Source organism: Danio rerio, chromosome 3, assembly GCF_049306965.1.
Source record: "Danio rerio strain Tuebingen ecotype United States chromosome 3, GRCz12tu, whole genome shotgun sequence".
Taxonomy (NCBI): domain Eukaryota; kingdom Metazoa; phylum Chordata; class Actinopteri; order Cypriniformes; family Danionidae; genus Danio; species Danio rerio.
Window position 1 is genome coordinate 7,350,001 of NC_133178.1, and position 21,808 is coordinate 7,371,808.

General features: G+C 33.2%; 1 protein-coding gene across 19 annotated transcripts in view; it reads right to left on the reverse strand.

Annotated features, from left to right (window-relative positions):
• The window catches only part of rbfox3b (RNA binding fox-1 homolog 3b), a 584,742-nt gene that overhangs the window by 347,507 nt on the left and 215,427 nt on the right, over positions 1-21,808 (reverse strand). For 8 of the 19 annotated variants that reach the window (XM_073944091.1, XM_073944089.1, XM_073944078.1 and 5 more), the window contains exon 1: positions 19,265-19,322. The exons of the other annotated variants lie outside the window; for them this stretch is intronic. The gene's annotated coding sequence lies outside the window, so the exon portion shown is untranslated. Of the gene's footprint in view, positions 1-19,264; positions 19,323-21,808 lie in introns of those variants that run through there. 19 annotated transcript variants of the gene reach the window in all.

The following is a 21,808-nucleotide window of genomic DNA, read 5'->3' on the forward strand; positions in this document are numbered from 1 at the left end:
CCTTACCGCCGAACCACCAGGGGTCACCCCTTGCTCTTAAACGCAAGTCTGTTCTGTGCTTTCGCTTTGTTTAGGAATGAAAACACTTATAAATAAATCTTAAAAACGGCGCAATTCCCTTTCCTTTTGATTACAGGTGCCGTCGCCCATCCTATTCAATCCTCAAAACAGTCATATAATCGTGCATGACTGTCAGCTGACGTGCTCCATAGTGATAAACAGATGCTGTTTCCCAAATGGATTCTGTACACGCGATTTGAAGCTGAGTGAAAGTCTGGCTTTTGGGTGCGTGTTTAAACAGACAACACAAACAATTAATAATAATAACATATAAGGATGTCAATCTTGCCGTTTTTTGTTTTTTTTTTCAAACAACTAATTTCGTCTTAAATGAGCATAAAAAGTTAGGAAAGCAGTTGGATGTTGAATGCTTCGCCTTAGAATAATTCCATGTCATTTGGAGGGGAAGGGAGTGTTATGGTATTTGATTAAATTTCAAAAGCTATATAATAATGATAAAAAAAACAACAAAAAAACAACAACAACAGATGCACTGTTTATAGCAAGAACTACTGAAGACGTGTGTATATATATATATATATATATATATATATATATACATATACATACATATATATATATATATATATATATATACATATATATATATATATATATATACATATATATATATATATATATATACATATATATATATATATATACATATATATATATATATATATACATATATATATATATATATATACATATATATATATATATATATATATATATATATATATATATATATATATATATATATATATATATATATATATATATGTATATACATATACATATACATATATATATATATATATATATATATATATATATATATATATATATATACATATACATATATATATATATATATATATATATATATATATATATATATATATATATACATATATATATATATATATATATATATATATATATATACATATATACATATATATATATATATATATATACATATATATATATATATATATATATATATATATATATATATATATATATATATATATATATATATATACATATATATATATACATATATATATATATATATATATATATATATATATATATATATATATATATATATATATATATATATATATATATATATATACATATATATATATATATATATATATATATATATATATATATATATATATATATATATACACACGTCTTCAGTAGTTCTTGCTATAAACAGTGCATCTGTTGTTGTTGTTTTTTTGTTGTTTTTTTATCATTATTATATAGCTTTTGAAATTTAATCAAATACCATAACACTCCCTTCCCCTCCAAATGACATGGAATTATTCTAAGGCGAAGCATTCAGTAATTTAAGACAGGGCTATAACAGGACTCTGCTATAAAAATTGGTATCAGTAAATATTCACCATGCACCATTGTCAATAACGATAAAAAGAGTTTGATATGAAGTTTTGATATGAGAGCTATAGTTTTATTAAAACGTGGCTGGTGAGCTCGCGCCCTGGACGCAACGCCAGTTAGCTTAGGGTGTTTGTCAATTCCATAGGAGGCTAGCAACTTGCACAATGCGGACATGGAAGCAACCCGTACATGTTATGCAAACAGCGCACATGTGACGTGCAGGCATTTTCAAGGTACACCTAGTTGAAAAACATTTCAACATTTCCCAATGCCGCGAGCGCACCACAATTTATGTAAAGGCTGGCTCATACTCTGCGATTTTTATAAAAATCCTGAACAATTGTAGCATGTCAGACTGCACGAATGTGACTCCCTTGTCACAGTGTAAGATCTCAGCTGTCAAAGTCAGACTGAACGACAATGAAGACGCGTCAAACACTAAAGAAAAAGTCCCCCGAGTTTGATGTCATCCACCCGTGACACTTTTACTATCCCGCGTTCTGAAATGATTCCTCACAGCAAACGTAAACAAAATGTAGCGGCGATTTTGCCAAAGTCATGTCTCAATAATAAAATGAGTAAGAAAAAAAAAAACTGTTTTGACATTTTCCCGTGGTCTTTTGAATTGCCGCATATATAGCATCGTCAAATTCTGAGCTCCTATTGGTTCTTGGATTGACGCTCAGCTGTTGTCACACTGCAGGAAAGTGTCTGAAATCTTCTGACACTGGCAAAACTTCATCGGAGGAAAAATCTGATCACAACAGGCACTAAGCAGCTGTCTGTGAACATGTCAAACTAACGATTAAAGATCACCGATTTTAACTCAGGACTTCAGGAATCTTTAAGGATTTCCTAAATTTGTCTCACATGACAAAATTTGTATGGAATATACACATTTCGGTAATAACGGCAGACTATTTACCTCAGACAAACACTGCAGCGCTTTTAACATTTCTCCAAGCGGCAGCAATGTCTGTTTGTTATCCTCTGAGAAAATGGTTGATGGTCACCTTTACGCGAGATGCCATGGGAGCGCGAGCGCATTGAAAATGGTCAACTAATCCACGCTCTAGCACTTCACTTCAGGTCAGAATAACAAGAAACGTGAAAATGAGTGCCGTAGAGCAGCAGTGACGAGATTGTAAATAAAAAAGGATGTCGCCAGAGTAGCTTTTTGGTTTCTTTTCTTGTGCATCCCAACTACTAGCTCCCATCTGAAAGACTTTTTAGCATGGGGGTAATTTAATCATTCAACTTCACAATATATAATGTTGCAGTATGTATTTAAATAATGATGCTTAGTTTCTTTACATGAAACCTCAGATTTGATCATCATAATTAGTGTTGTTGCAAGAGTTTGAGGTTTACTGTCTCATTATTATTCACACCTCAAAGTTTGCATTGATTGTTGAGCATTTACACTTTACCACTGCACACACTTTGTAACATTATTCATCAAGTTTAAGAGTCTATTTACCACTTTTGTTTATTTTATTATAGAGATCAGATATTTTATTGAAATATTTGTTGGTTTTTGATTACTAAAAGTACAGTATTTGAGTTAGTAATGTTGTGGATTTATTAAAATAATACGTTATGGATGTGACCAAAAAAGTAAATAAGGAAGCAGAAATTGTGTGAATTAAACTGCTAAATCCAATAGAAACAAGGCTAATCAAAAGGATGAAAGTTGGAAATGATAGATTGATAGATGGCTTTGTTATGGATGTGACGGATGTAAAATTGCCACTTGTGTGACTGGCAAATCAGATATAATTGTTTGAAAGCAGTTTAATAACAGAGAAGTGAGTATTTTTACAGCACTGTAATATACAAGCCTACACAAAAAAATAACCTAGAAAGGGTTTCAATAATGTGGTGAAAACTTTAGCAAGATTGACATTTCCATGGACTTGTTCTACTGTAGTAAAACGCCTGCTTAATTGTAAGTCAGAGAGCATGCCGAAAGGTGCTAAAAACTCTACAAACACCATAGACTACAACTCTAATTGGAAGAGAACCGGAATACACCAGCAACACCTTGAACATCAAGCCAGATGTTTGCTTGAGCGTGATGTACAGACTCGTGCTCAGCCCACTCCACAACACAGGAGGAGATGAGATAATAAAAGAGAATTGAGGTGCAGGCTGGTACAGATGGAGGAGTGATCTGGCCAGCCTTTAGTATTTATAAATAAATCACTCAAATTCCCAGCAACACGTCTGATCACGACCAGATCTGACTGTCAACACCTCTCCGTGTTGTCTGTTACACACACATATGGCCTGACAATCTGCCACCGCAAACATGGAGCGTGTGTTTCTGCATGTCTCAGACGTCCACTGCCAGCTTATGAACACCGCCAACACACACACAGAATGACAGATAGAGTAATAGATAGAACATGGAGCTAGAAGAACCGACAAATTGAACATTAATGATTTCCAAAAACACAGATCGAGTGATGGAGCAAAAGACGGAACACTAGATAGAAGAAAAAGTTAATAGTATGACAGCTGGAGTTTACAGAATGACAGAACAATACATATAGATGGAATTAGAGAGCAAATGAGCAAGAGAGATACATGCTAGAACAATCAAACCAGGGCCCGGTTTTTCAAAAGGTTTTTTTCGGATCAAATTGATCCGGATTTAGTAATCCTGTTTTTGCGATCGGTGATCACGTACTCCAGCTTACTTTCTGAGCCAGTTTTTTAAAGCAACATCGGATTGGATCAATCTGATCCGGATAGGAACATTTCAGGATCACTAAATCTGGATTACCAGTGCTCAATCACAATTTAGATAGACAGGCCTGTGTAAAGAGAAACAAATATAATACCCAGTGTGTGGTCAATATAACTTTATTTTTATTTGAAATAAAAACTAAGAAAATTTAATAAATAATAAAACAATAATAATAATAATAATAATAAATAATAAAAACAAGAAAAACCCCACCCCATCCTCTTCCAGCAGTCCACTCATCTGAGACCTACAACACTGTACATTGAGGATATTTATAATAAGTTTCAAATATAGATGTAAATAAAAAAAGACTTAATGTCAAAAACTCCACAATAATTTCAGACTTCCTCATCTGCTGTGGAGAGAGCAGCTTGTCTGAGCGCAGCATTTAGGAGGCAGATCTCAAGTCTGGCCTTGGTTTGCTGCAGTTTGGTCAGTTGTTCTCTGCCAGATGAAGCTGTGCTTCTGCCCTTTCAGTCTCTTTTTGCAATTGTTGAAAGAGAAATCTAAAGTCATTGCCATTCTTTGCATTTTTTATTTTTATTTTTGGTTATTCTGTTATCATTGCATTCATCACTAATAAATATTCTAAAAAGAAAAATATTTTCCATTGTGATGAATATATATATATATATATATATATATATATATATATATATATATATATATATATATATATATATATATATATATATATATATATATATATATCAATTAGTGACAGAAAAAAATGTTATTGTTTTTGGTAAATTTTACAGCTGTTTGGGGGATTATTTTATGAGGCCAAACTCTTTCTACTTTGCTGTAGGCCTATACTGAAAGGCTGAATACGTTAAAGCCTGTAATCACTGCAGCCTGACGGATGAACAAATAAAATTAAAACCTTATTAATAAATAGTATATCTCGTAAGATACTGTATGATCCAAAAATAGTATTATTTAATACTTTAAGTTTTCATTACATTTTAGGCATGAAATCCATGCTGAATCCACCCTTCTGATAGGATCCGTTTAATCCAGGTTTTTTGGATCAAAGTGATCCAGATCCTACAAAAAAGGTCTGAAAAACCCAAACTAAAGGTTTGATCCGGATCAAAACCAAGATTGGATTACGTGATCTAATCCGATTAGGTAATCCGTTTTTTCTTTTGAAAAACCCATTTTCAAGATTTGATCCAATCCCTTATCCAAAATCCTAGTGGATTACTTTTGAAAAACCGGGCACAGGTGATACAACTGCACTAGATCATCCTATAGAACAAATAGAGTATGCAAGGAGTATTAGAAAAAAACACTAGAAAAAGTGATATGAGTCCCAGGATGAGTGCTTGACAGAATGTGCTAGATCAAACCCTACTAAGTGATAAAATGAATGCTATAGAACAATATTATTAAGAGACTTGAATGAGCCATAAAACCAGAGCTAGAACAAGCCATGGAACCAACTCTAGAATGTGCCATGGTGCCAACAATAGAACAAGTCATAGAACAAAGCCATGAAACCAACCAGAGAACAATCAATGGAACAAATGCTAGAACAATCCATTAAAACAACTCTAGAATGTGCCATGGAACCAACAATAACTAAGAACTAGCCATAGAACTGACCCTAGAACCAACCATAGAAACAGCCATGGAACAGACCCTAGAATTAACCATAAAACCAACCCTGGAACAAATGCTAAAACAAACATCAGAACAAGCAATAGAACAACACTGGAACAAGCAATAGAACAACACTGGAACAAGCAATAGAACAACACTGGAACAAGTATTAGAACAAATACTGGACTGATCAAGAGAACAAATGCTAAAACGACCAGTAGAACTAATGCTACAAGTAACAAATAGAACAAACATCAGAATGAGCAATGGAACAAATGCTAGAACAAGTAATAGAACAGATGCTAGAATGAGTAATAGAATGTTAGAATAACATGATAAATAGAACAAACGCTAGAACAGTCATCTGAACAAGCACTAGAACAAGCTGCTGTTAAATAAACATTAGAACAATAAATAGAACAAATGCAAGAACAAATGCAAAAATCATCAATAGGACAAATGCTAGAACCATAAATAGAACAAATGCTAGAATCATCAATAGAACAAACGCAATAATCCTCAATAGAACAAATGCTAAAATTAGTAATAGAACAAACACTAGAACAGTCAATAGAACAAATGATAGAATGATCAATAGAACAAACACTAATGATCAATAGAACAAACGATAGAACTCTCAATACAACAAACGCTAGAATAATCAATAGAACGAACACTAGAACCATCAACAGAACAAATACTAAAGAGTCAATACAACAAACACTGGAATAATAAACAGAACAAAAGCTAGAACCATCAATATAACAAATGCTAGAGTAATCAATAAAACGCATGCAAAAGAACAAATGTTAGAAGAAATGGAACAAATGTTAGAACAATCAATAGAGCAAGCAACAGAACAAATGCTAGAAACATCAATAGAACAAATGCTAGAATGATCATATGAACAAATGCTAAAACGCTCATATGAACAGGTTAGAACGATCATAAACAAACGCATGAACAAGCAATAGAACTAATGCTAGAATCATCATTGGAACAAATGCTAGAGTCATCAATAAAGCAAATGCTAGAACAAGTAATAAATCAAACGCTAGAATGATCAATAGGACAACTGATAGAACGATCAATAAAACAAATGATAGAACCATCAATAAAACAAACGCTTGAAAATTCAATAGAATAAATGCTAGAACGATCATATGAATAAACGCTAGAACAATCATAAACGCTAAAACAAACATCACTGTAACTAACGCAAGAACATTCAATAGAACAAACGCTAGAACAAACGCTTGAACCATCAATAGATCAAATGCTAGAATGAGTAATAAACCAAATGCTAGAACAACCAATAGAACAAATGCAATAATCCTCAATAGAACAAACGCTAGAACAATCAATAGAACAAACGCAATAACCCTCAACAGAACAAATGCTATAACAGTCAATAGAACAAACACTAAAAAAGTCAAGAGAACAAACACAATCAATAGAACAGACGATAGAAAAGTCAATAGAACAAACATTAGAATGATAAATAAAACAAACAATAGAACAGTCAGTAGAACAAATGCTAGAATGAGTAATAGAACAAATGCTAGAACAAATCAATAGAACAAATTCTGAAATCATCAATAGAACCAATGCTAGAACAATTAATAGAACAAACGCTATAATGATCAATAGAACTGCTAGAACCATCAATAAAACAAACACAATAATCCTTAATAGAACAAAAATTAGAATGCTAAATAGAACAAACACTAGAACAATCAACAGAACAAACATTAGAATGATAAATAGGACAAAAGCTTGAACAAACACTAGAACGATCAATAGAACAAACGATAGAATGATCAATAGAACAAACACTAGGACAAACGATAGAATGATCAGTAAAACAAATGCTAGAAGAATCAAAAGAACAAATGCTAGAACAATTAATAGAACAATCAATAAAATAATTGCTAGAACAATTAATAGAACAATCAATAAAACAATTGCTAGAACAATCAATAGAACAAATGCTAGAACAATCAATAAAACAAATGCTAGAACAATCAATACAACAAACGCTAGAACAATAAATAGAACAAATGCTAGAACAATCAATAAAACATTTGCTAGAACAATCAATAGAACAAATGCTAGAACAATCAATAAAACAAATGCTAGAACAATCAATAGAACATATGCTAGAACAATCAATAAAACAAATGCTAGAACGATCATAGTAAAGGCTAATACGATCAAACACAAACACATGAACAAGCAATAGAACAAATGTTAGAACAAGCAATAGAACAAATGCTAGAATCATCATTGGAACAAATGTAAGAATAATCAACAAACATTAGAATGATCATATGAACAAATGCTAGAACAAAAACTTGAACAAGCAATATAACAAAAATTAGAACAATCAATAGGACAAACGCACAAATTATCGATAGAACAAATGCTAAAACAATCAATAAAATAAACGGCAGAACGATCATCTAAACAAATGCTAGAACAATCAATAAAACAAACGCTAGAATGTTCATAAGAACAAATGCTAGAATGATCATACACGCAAGAACAAACACTTGAACAACCAATAGAACAATCAAAAGAACAAATGCTAGAACCATCAATAGAACAAACGCAATAATCCTCAACAGAACAAATGCTATAACAGTCAATAGAACAAACACTAAAAAAGTCAAGAGAACAAACACAATCAATAGAACAGACGATAGAAAAGTCAATAGAACAAACATTAGAATGATAAATAAAACAAACAATAGAACAGTTAGTAGAACAAATACTAGAACAGTCAATAGAACAGACAATAGAAAAGTCAATAGAACAAACATTAGAATGATAAATAAAAAAAACAATAGAACAGTCAGTAGAACAAATGCTAGAACAGTCAATAGAACAAACACTAAAAAAGTCAAGAGAACAAACACAATCAATAGAACAGACAATAGAAAAGTCAATAGAACAAACATTAGAATGATAAAAAAAAAAACACTAGAACGATCAATAGAACAAATGCTAGAATGAGTAATAGAACAAATGCTAGAACAAATCAATAGAACAAATTCTGAAATCATCAATAGAACCAATGCTAGAACAATTAATAGAACAAACGCTATAATGATCAATAGAACAACTGCTAGAACCATCAATTGAACAAACACAATAATCCTCAATAGAACAAAAATTAGAATGCTAAATAGAACAAACACTAGAACAATCAATAGAACAAACATTAGAATGATAAATAGGACAAATGCTAGAACAAACACTAGAACGATCAATAGAACAAACGATAGAATGATCAATAGAACAAACACTAGAACAATCAATAGGACAAACGATAGAATGATCAGTAAAACAAATGCTAGAAGAATCAAAAGAACAAATGCTAGAACAATTAATAGAACAATCAATAAAACAATTGCAAGAACAATCAATAGAACAAATGCTAGAACAATCGATAAAACAAATGCTAGAACAATCAATACAAACAACAAACGCTAGAACAATTAATAGAACAAATGCTAGAACAATCAATAAAACATTTGCTAGAACAATCAATAGAACAAATGCTAGAACAATCAATAAAACAAATGCTAGAACAATCAATAGAACATATGCTAGAACAATCAATAAAACAAATGCTAGAACGATCATAGTAAAGGCTAAAACGATCAAACACAAACACATGAACAAGCAATAGAACAAATGTTAGAACAAGAAATAGAACAAATGCTAGAATCATCATTGGAACAAATTTAAGAATAATCAACAAACATTAGAATGATCATATGAACAAATGCTAGAACAAAAACTTGAACAAGCAATATAACAAAAATTAGAACAATCAATAAAACAAACGCACAAATTATCGATAGAACAAATGCTAAAACAATCAATAAAATAAACGGCAGAACGATCATCTAAACAAATGCTAGAACAATCATTAAAAAAACGCTAGAATGTTCATAAGAACAAATGCTAGAATGATCATACACGCAAGAACAAACACTTGAACAACCAATAGAACAATCAAAAGAACAAATGCTAGAATCATGCAGAACTAATGCTAGAACAATCAATAACAAATGCTAGAACAATCCTATGAACAAATGCTAGAATGATTATAAACGCAAGAACAAACACTTGAACAACCAATAGAACAAGCGTTAGAACAATCAAAAGAACAAATGCTAAAATCATCCAGAATTAATGCTAGAACAATCAAAAACAAATACTAGAACGATCATATGAACAAACGCTAGAATGATCATAAACGCTCAAACAAACATCACTGGAACAAATGCAAGAATAATCAATAGAACAAATGCTAAAACAAGTAATAGAACAAACGCTAGAATGATCAAAAGAATAAACGCTAAAACATTCAATAGAGTAAATGGTAGAACAAACACTTGATCATTCAATAGAACAAGCAACGGAAAAATAAAAAATAGAACCATCAAAAGAACAAACACTGGAACAAAAACGAAAAGTGGAACAAAGTACCACAAAGTAATACAACAAACACTAGAGCGAGCAATAGCAAGAACAAAAATGGGAACAAGAAATAGAACAAACACTAGACTGACCAACTAAACAAATGCTTGAACAAGCAATAGCAAAAACACCATAAACAAATCCAATTTAATTAACAAGTGTAATAAAAACAGCCACACATTACTTAGAACCCCGATATTTTCATCCATGCATAATCTCAGAGTATTCGAGAACCCAAAAACATGCCATCATCATATGCCACAGTGCTTCTGCAGTTGGATTGTGTTTCTGGTAAACATGTAGAAGTGAGCGGTCAGGGGTTTTTTACTGCCCTTGTCGTCTTTTTTCCGCCGTGACCTCTAAAATATGGACGTCCGAGATCATATCACGAAAGCAATACCTACGCCAACAGCCTTCACACAAATTGATTCCGGCCGCCAGACGTCCAGCGCGCTTCCTGCACACTTTCCCTGTCAGCACTGTATGCGCACACACACACACACACACACACACACACACACACACAAATGTGATCTTTATCTTTATGAGCTTTCCTTGGGCACATGCCATTTGGCACCTTGGGGTGATTAACAGCCGCTAGAGGAGTCGCTAAGTGAGTGCGTTAGCAGCATGCTAGTCAGTAACACTAACACAAGGATGCATGTGCTTCAGCATTCATACACATTTTTACTACTAAAATTTATGTCTTTTCCAAGACTTTTAAGTAAATTTTTATGACCTAATGTTTCATGCAGTTTCTACATATGCGTGGTAACAATGCAAAGAAAAACAATGCATGTTCAAATTTATTACAGCATATCAAAAAACACGCAGCAATCTATTTAGTTCATTTTTATATCTGTGTAAAATTGATTTTGATAATGCTTATACCGTACTAGGAATGTGAGAGTATGTGACTGGCCAAAGACAGAAAAGAAGTAAATAATCTATATTCAAATATACAGATATCGGTTTTCCATGACTTTTCCAAAACTTTGTGGGTTTTCTGTTTTCCAAAACTTTTCCAGGGCTGGAAAATGCCATGTCAAAATATCACCATGAAAAAGAAAAAAAAGAGCTGTTTTCTATTTTTTTTTTTTCTGATTTTCGCTTCAAAATTCAAAAACCAAAATCAAAGAACGGTTCGTTTTTCGTTTTTCAATATCCCTTTCTAAAATGAAAATCCAATGACCAAAAGATACTCTGACCCATCAGAATACAACTATTTATAATTCTGAAGCTGAATTTTGTTTGAGACTAGGGATGCTCATTCCGGTGTATTTTACCAACCGGCAACAGCCGCTCATTAACCGAATGTGAATCGGTAACAGATTAATGTTAAAATAGTATTTACTGATTTATTTTAATTTGCGAACAGCAGCATACAGCACATAAAAAGAACACCTTCACGCACCTGCAATGTTTCCAACAGCATAGGAAAAAAGAATAAACCAAACAAGAAGGATTAAATAAATAGGCCTGTCCTGGATATTTTTACTTAAATGACAAACGAAAACACTGACTGAATCCTTCTGAAGAACCGGCATTGGCTGTTTTGTCCAATCATGTTTAATAAATATCAGGCTACCCTAAATCGATCGCTCCACAGAAAATACGCATTTAAGTAATGCTCAACTGTTATTCTTAAATCACAAACCCTCTTTCAACATTTTTAATAGAAGTCATTAGTTTAAAGATTGTCATAATGACTTATTTCCTCCGTTTCACTCGCTGTTCATGTGTGTGCATGCTGCCTGTGCGTGTGAACTTTAAAGCGCATACTGTATGTTGACTTTTAGTATAGGCTACAATAGCATATACCAATTTTGGGGTTTACATTTAATACTGCATTAAAATGCATACATCCTTTATAAGCTGTAAAATGAAAGCCTCCGTTGTCATTATGCAAAAATCAAGAAAATCTGTGGATGTTATATAAGAACTATTAATAACAAATTTTCCAAATGGAAAGAAAAAAAAAAGGTTGGTTTGTTGGTTGTACACTAAGGGCCCTATTATACACCCGGCACAATGCGCGACGCAATTCTTGCTAATTTCAGCTAATTTCAGATATTTTGCCCCATGCTGTTTAAATAACAAATGCATTTGCGCTCATATGTGCGCCCATAGGCGTTCTGGTCTAAAAAAGGAGGCATGTTAAGGCGCATTGCTGGCGCGTTGCTATTATAAGAACAAATCAGGTCTAGTCCAGCACAAAGCGGATTAGTTGTGCGCCTTGCTTACACATTGCTTAATACACACAGGGTGTACAGCAATACGCAAATATCTTTAAAAATTAAAAATAATTAAAGTATTAAAATATTACAAAAATTATTATTTCCACATGAATATAGAGACCACCACCTTCATTGCCTTCTTCATCTCGGGGGGCTTTTTCAGTTTATTCAACACAACTTGCGTTTGTATAATGTTATTATTATTAGCAGTATTATTTATTATTTGCATATTTATATTTGTTTTATTAAAAACAAGCTTAGATTTGCCCACCTGTCAGGTTTCAGACCATATGGGGCACAGCATGTGTATTTGGATATAACTCAGTTGTTTGACTTCGCTATTATTGTTCATTTATTCGTTTGCTGGAAATTGGAACTGAATTTAGAAATAGCTTTGAAACAAATCTTTGCGCTTAATAAACAAAATTAATTATGTAGGCTAATTGAAGTCTGTGCGTACAACACGTTTCTCTATCCATGAGAGTGAAATTGAAAGTAAACAAGGAGGAGGCTCATCTCTTATTCTCGTGCTGCAGATGCTCTGTGTAACTGTTTTCTCTCTAGTGAAGCGCTCAGTTTCTAAACTTACAAAGTCTGTCATGTAAATAGCAAATGCATATGGCGCGACGCAACTGACTCTTAAAGGGGAATGAGAGATTTGACCCTGATTGGGTTATTCTCAAAACACACCTATAGCTCAATAAGAAAATAAGCTCAACCCTGTTAGACCATGCGCCACGGCGCAAAGTGGATTTTTCCATCCTTAACATAGCAAAAGTGGATTCTGACACGCCCTTAATGCATTTGCGCCCTGTGCTTTGCACATGGATCGTCAAAGTAGAGCCCTATTTCATCAATAGCCTAATTGTTGAGTTTATGACGTGGCTCCAGGCAGCACAGAGGAGATCAGCATCAGCGCTGGTTTGTCAACTCGTCGGTGTCAAACTGTGACCAGAAATATCCTTCTTTCATTTTGCTTCTTTGGCAAAATATCTCTGTGAGCACGTGTGGTTACACGTGTTACCGTCCAAGAGTTAACAAATATTTGTTGCACATTTAGGCGCAGATCACAGCGAACATGCTTTTCAGTTCCAAAAACACGAGGGGTACCGCACTGCCTTTTACTTTGACGAGAAAAAAGAAAAAGAGTGATCTTTTTATGTGACTAGGAAACGACTGAATCAACTGACTCGTATGGTGCACGAGTGTTGCTGTCGATGTTGTCATAATTATAATTTGTAAACTAATACAGCTCTAGATAACTTGAAACAGTGACCACAAGTCTCTCCTCCATCATTAAAAGTTTTCCGTCGTCTTGACAACACAAACACTGCAGGCACCTCAACAGAAACTCTGCTTTCAGTTGATTGGAGAATGAAAGATGCCACTGATGTAACGCGCTTTTGCCACTCAGGGTTGATTTGTATTTCAACTATGAGCACACAATGCGCAACGCTGTAACATGAGGCCCGCATAAGCAGCTCACAAAACACTCTCAACGCAAAAATCTCTTTCTGTGTTTGACCCCTCATGCAGCCAAACTTTAAAAATATATAAAATAATATTTTTAATCGTTAAACTAATGCCATTAATTGCGCATTCAGTCTCTCGCACGTACATTCGGTCTCTTGCGCACGTACTCGGGCTATCTGCATTCACTTGACTTTTGTCAACTCCAGCACCTCATACTGGTTGCTTTTGTTGCAACGGGCATTGTCGATGTCCACTCGGAAAATATAACCCATTTGGTTCACGCCACAAGCTTACAAGCTGTGTGCGCAAGTCTGTGTCGTGAGCTATGTGTACAGCCAAGAACTGTGAAGGCTTTAATACTTGAAGAGTTCGCTGGAAACGCGAGCATTTCTCATGTGAGATTGCCAACTGTGCAGACGAATATTAAATATGGCATATCTGAAAAACGGTTGGTCAGTTTAATTATGCAATTGTTATTAATGTTTAGACAACAATAACTCTCCAGTACCGATTTTAGGACCATTAACGTCAAACCGTATCGCTACTTCGGACTTTTATCATTTAGCATCGATGCCGATAAAGTATCGAGTCTTGGTACCCATCCCTAGTTCACACCAAACATGAAAGTATTAGCGTGAGTACACTGCATACAAGTCAGTACAAACAGGAAAACAGAGGTGGATTGTCCCGTAATAATAATAACAACAATAATAATAGTCATTATCATAATACTGCGATCGCATTACATTGAGCGTCATTCTCATTATTATATTTATTGTTGTTTCAATTTTAAAGCACAAAGAATAATCACGCGACTGGTAACAACACAAAAAGAAGAGACCAACTGAAACGGATAAGAAACACTGCCTTTCTGTTCAAACTCCCCCTGCAGAAGTATGCTGAAGTACATACTTCCAGCTATGTAGTGGAAGTATGTGATTTGGGACTCAGCCAAGTTTGGATTGCTGTGACCCTCGTCCTCACAGTGAGCTTCACATTGTTATATTGGACAGAAGTGTTTGTATTTCGAGCTGAACAAGCATCCAGAACTCACACGACATGGAGTAGACCGCACACACACACACACACACGGTTGGAGACAGGAACAGTCTGTACACTTTCCTCACGAAAAACTGACACTTACTGTCACAAAACTGTGTTGATGACAGTTCTCTTCCCTGCTACACCCACGCCATTCCCTGCACACACACGCATATATGCTCTTCTCAGACAAGCGAAAGAGGAGCAGATTTAGCGGCGTGCAGCGGCTCACAGGGTTTAATCTCCTGTGACTACTGTAAAGTACCTTTCTTATGCATGCTGCATTACTGGCCAAATTCGGAAGAGCTGTTTCATCATTATTATCATCATCACCTCCAAACAGGAGTACAGTCAAGGCAAAATACATTCATTGTTCACTGAGGAAAAAAATAAAATAAATAAACGCTAATACACAACTGCACAGCCGAGATCAGCAACATATTTTTGCATCGCTTTTCGCCCCATAGACTTCCATCTTCAAAAAAAATTGTCTAAATAAATTTAAAAATAAATTAATATTTTTTAAAATAAAAATTTAATTACAAGTTAATATTAATATAATTAAAAATTATTAAATTACAAAATGCATTAATACAAGTAAAAATAAAATAAATACAAATAATTAATTACGATTAAAATTAAATAAATAAATGCATACATTATACGAATTCATTATAAATAAATAAATAAAAATAAATAACAAAAAACTTAATAAATTAAAAATAAAATAAAATGAATAAAATAATTTATAAAAAAAAATAAAAAAAAATAACCAAATCTAAAAAAAGTATCTGCATAAAGTAATAAATAAATAAATCAATCATAAAAAACAAATCATAAAATCATGAATAAATAAAATAATAAATAAATAAATAAATAAATACATACATACATACATACATACATACATACATACATACATACATACATACATACATACATACATACATACATACATACATACATAAATAAATAAATAAATAAATAAATAAATAAATATTTTCCAACATCATACTGGAAATGCAAGCTCATGCAACAAGTTTTACATGCCCCTGTATTCCAAAGTTTAAGCTTGGTAAACTGACCGGCAGAACTGCATCATGTAAAATGGAGCAATCTGTCACGTTATCAATGTCTAATCTTGTTTAATCCAGTCTCTTTTCTTGCAATGTCATACGAAAGAATTTTGCATGCTCAAACTGTGCCAGTGTGACCACAGCTTAATATTTATGTTAGGATTCTTCCAAAATGCAAGCATGATTGCTAATTAAGTAAAATTGTTTTACATTTCCCATAAGAAAAAAATAAACACTCCTATACTAAACAAAACCCAGTCCTTAAATTAATGGGACCACGTCATCAAAAAAAAAAAAAAAAAAAAAAAAAAAAAATTTTCAAAACTAACAGAGGGGCTCAAAGCAAACACAATTACATAACACATAAATATTTATGTATTTATTTATAAACTGAGATATCTTCACAATACATTATCAGTATTGAACGGGTTAAAAGGGTCAGAATGACTTCATATTCTACGTCTGAACAGTTCATTAAAAAGAAACACAGACTGATGCCATGAGTCCATCTGTAAGTTAAACAGTGGTTTGTTCGAGTCACTAACGCTTGAGCAACAGCACTAGTGATGCTCGACACAACAAACACCGCTAATCAAAGACATGAGCATCAAACAAACCAACCAAGCAGTGAATCAGAAACTCTTCATGCGAGTCAGATAGAAAAGCATGTGATGAATCTTTAATTGCATGTCCGAATTAACAACTGAAAACAAACAAACAAACAGAGAATGTGAAGAAACACATGCTGTCTGCAAAAACAAAAAAACATGCAAGAATAGAACTGAAGAGAATAGAGTTAAATAGAATCGAATAGAACAGAAGTGAGCCAAAGTAAACTTAAATAAATTGAATAGAATTGGCATCACAAACAGCAACGTCTGGAATAGAATTGTAAACAAAGCAGAATAGAATAGACACCAAAAGCAAAGAATTTAAGAATAGAATAGAACTAAACAGTACTAAAAAGTAATCACAATTCAAAGCCCAGGAAATCTTTCAAATGCAAACTAGATTAGATAGTCACAAGCAAATGATCAGTAAAGCAATAAAACAATGCAAACATGCATAAAACAAAACTGGAGAATAAAAAAGAAAAGAATATCATGGACAAGAATAGAAAAACCATGCAAAAATAGAAATAAAGAGACCTAAAGTTAACTAAATAGAATTAGCATCACAAACAGCGACCTTTAGAATACAAAATGTAAACAAAGCAGAAAAGAATAGACTCCAAATTGAATAGAATAAAATAGAATACAATGGATTAGAATGCAATGGAATGAAATAGAATAGAATAAAGAACCCATGCAAGAATAAAACGGAAGAGACCTAAAAGTTAAACAGTGACAAACAGTGACCTTTAGATTTAAAATGTAAACAAAGCAGAAAAGAACAGACACCAAAAAAGTTAAGAATAAAATAGAATACAATTGAATAAAATGGATTGGAAAAGAATAGACTATAGAATGGAATTGATTGGATTGGAATAGAACGGAATAGAATGGATTGGAATAGAAAAACCATGCAAGAATAGAGCTGAAGAGAAATAAAGCTAACCGAATAGAATTGGCATCACAAACACCGACATTTGCATTAATAATGTAAACAAAGCAGAAAAAAATAGACACCAAAAACAATAGAAGAGAAGAGAATGGAATAAAACAGAATAGAATGGAATTAAATGGAATGAAATGAAATAGAATAGAACTGAAGAGAACTTAAGTTAACTGAATAGAATTAGCATCACAAACAGTGACCTTTAGAATACAAACTGTAAACAAAGCAGAAAAGAATAGACACCAAAATATAATTTAAGAATAGAATAGAATGGATTGGAATAGAATACAATGCAATGGAATAGAACAGAAAAACTATGCAAGGATAGAAGGGAAGGGAACTTAGGTTAACTGAACAGAATTGGCATCACAAACAGTGACATTTACAATAGAAATGTAAACTAAGCAGAATATAATATAGGCACCAAAAACCATGACTTTAAGAATAGAATAAAATAGAAGAGGACAAACAATCCAATAATAGAACTGAAGAAAACCAATGTAAACTGAAATTAATCAATTAGAATTGGCATCACAAACAGCAACCTTTAGAATAGAATAGAAACCAAAACAATGATTTTAGGAATAGAATAGAACTAAACAGTACTAAAAATTATCACAATTCACAGCCCAGGAAACATTTCAAATGCAAACTAAATTAGATTGTCACAAACAAATGACCAGTAAAACAAATATAAACAATGTAGAAATCAAGAGTTGAACAGTGTAAACCAAACTGAATAGATGACAATTAATGGACAAAATCAGTGCAAACATGCATAGAACAATACTGGATAATAGAATAGAATAGAATAGAAATGCGAGAATAAAACTAAAGAGAACGAAAGTGAACTGAATAGAATTAGCATCACAAACAGCAACCTTTGGAATACAAAATGTAAACAAAACAGAAAAGAATAGACACCAAAAATAATAGAATACAACACAGTGGATTGGAATAGAATGGAATGGAATAGAACAGAACAGAAATAAACATGCAATAATAGAACTGAAGAGAACTTAAGTTAACTGAATAGAATTTGCATCACAAACAGTGACCCTTAGAAAACAAAATGTAAACAATGCAGAAAAGAATAGACACCAAATAAAAAATGAATTTGCGAATAGAATACAATGGATTGGAATAGTGACATGTCTTGTGTATTCTATAGTCTTTGAATAAGAAATAGAAATTAATTGAATAGAATAAGTATCACAAACATCGACATTTAGATTATGAGCTGTAAACAAAGCAGAATAGAATAGACACCAAAAACAATGATTTTAAGAATAGAACTAAACAAATGACCAACATTACATAAATATAAACAATGTAGAAATTAATAGAGCTGAACAGTGTAAACCAAACTGAATAGAATGAGATGTCACAGAACAGAGCTGACTAGAATATAACACAACTGAATTGATAAAAGCATCACAAACAGTAAAGAGTAAAGGAATTTAACGCAGAAGATTCCTTTATGGAAAGTCACACTTCACACCAACTGTAAACACACACATACACACACAGAAAGAAGTGAATTTACTCACACAACACACACGATCCTGAGCGACGACGTTCCAGCACGCACTCCGCAATACAAAACATACAGTAGAGCTCCAGTCATCACTCTGATACACATACAGCGCAGAGATAGAGAGAGAGAAAGAGAGAGAGAGAAAGAGAGGGGAAAGTGGGAGGAGATATATACACACTCATCTGACAGCAGCTCTGACCACACACACACACACTGCTAATACAACTACTACCACCACATTACACAATTCACACAGTGCTTCAGTGATGAATATAGATATTTACATTAACGGTGTGTAACAGAGAGATCAATATACTGAAGGCAATCTGTTACATTTGTTCTAATCAGGAATAAACAATACATGCTGAAAATAAATCAGTATTTAATTCAAAGACATAATAAAAAGTGTAAATATGAACAATTAAAAAAACTATACATTTAAATATTTGAGAACACACACACACAAACATGAATGTTATAAGTGTGAATGAGTATATAGCCTGACTTATATTTGTATTTTTTTTTCTTTTAACTGCATCCCAGAAATCCCAAATACTGCAGAAGACCTACTGGAACCAGCATGGACCCAAGATTCTCACAGAAATCAGTCAAGTTTGGTGAAGACAAATCATGGTTTGGGGTTACATTCAGTATTGGGGCGTGCGAGAAATCTGCAGAGTGGATGGCAACATCAACAGCCTGAGGTATCAAGACATTTGTGCTGCCCATTACATTAAAAACCACAAGAGAGGGCAAATTCTTCAGCAGGATAGCGCTACTTCTCATTCTTCAGGCTCCATATCAAAGCTCCTGAAAGCAAAGAAGGTCAAGATGCTCAAGGATTGGCCAGCCCAGTCACCAGTAATAAACATTATTGAGCATGTCTGGGGTAGATGGAGGAGGAGGCATTGAAGATGAATTCAAAGAATCTTGATGGAACTCTGGGAGTCCTGCATGAAGGCTTTCTTTGCCATTCCAGATGACTTTATTAATAAGGGATTTGAGTCATTGCAGAGATGTATGGATGCAGTCCTCCAAGCTCATGGGAGTCAGATACAATATTCATTCTTTCTCCACTGCACCATGACTTTATATTCTATACTGGACATTATTTCTGTTAGGTGACAAGACTTTTGTATAAGCAGAGTCAGACCTCACTGTCCTAATGAAATAATTCAAAATCAAGGCATGATTATATTTCCTTTTGGTCAAATAAGCGTGATCTAGAGACCTTTGACTTTCATATACGCCACTTCTGGTACCAAAGGATCAACTAGAAGTCAAGTTATTGGAAGTATAAATCTAAAATGACCTCAAAATAAAAAAAAATATACATAAAAAAAAAATCAATACAACGTTCCCTCACCTTTTTCATGGCAAGATCGACCCACCGATCACAAAATATCTACAAATAAAAATTTATAAGCAGGCAATCAACAAATATAATCTTAAAAAATGTCAAACATGAAAATGTCATCGCAAATTTCACTGATATCAAACTGTACTGCATGTTACAATATATTGTATAAAAATTGTGTTGTCATCTCTAAAAATGTGTTTATGAACTAGAAGTTCATGATGCTTGGAAAATATGCGATATTGCTATTGAGTATTGCGATAGCTATATTTCTTGCGATATAACTGTTATGAGCCGATATGTAGTGGGAAAAAGGAAGACAAGGTGAGAATCCAAACACAGCATTCAATATATTTATTAAACAAACCAGAACAAAAACAAAACAAACTAGGGAACACACGGCCACCATGGGAGTAACGAAAATACAACCGACAACGAGAGGGAAAACAAACTGACATAGTTCTAGTCATCAATGGAGATGAACCACAGCTGTCTGTGTCTGTGTGTGTGTGTGTGTGTGTGTGTGTGTGTGTGTGTGTGTGTTTGTGTGTGATGACGGACTAACATGAACTGGTGTGTGTGTGTGTGGTGCATGACAGTAAATGTAGACCATGTGACAGCGGATTAGTAGTTCATAAGACCACAATTTTTGGATCACCAATAATCATAACATTAACATTTCTCTTGAGAAATAAATAAACTATCATACTAAAATAAAAAGGTATAAATGGATATTTTTTGGATTTAAAAAACTTTTGTGATCTAAAAAGCTGCAAACATTGACACCTGCAAACATTGAAACGTTTTAGTGTTCGTCACGATTCTGAAATTTCTAACTTCGATACGATACCTTGAAAACTATCAATATTTGACACCCTTTTCGGTACTTCGATACTAAAAACTAAATAAATCAATAAATATTGCACTGCTCTGTGCTTTAAATATTGCATATACTATTATCGCAATAGCAATACATTTTCGTTATATAAATATATTTTCGATATATAATAAATGTAATTATTGTGCAGCACTACTACAAACTCAATACTGTCCAGCCTGATCTCATGGGAAAACGTAAGTATTTTACGTTTTGCCAGTTTAGTGGCTAATTCGTACGAGTTCAGTCGTACGAAATTGTACGATTTTAAAAAGGAGGCGTGGCACCTAACCCTACCCCTAAACCCAACCGTCATTGGGGGA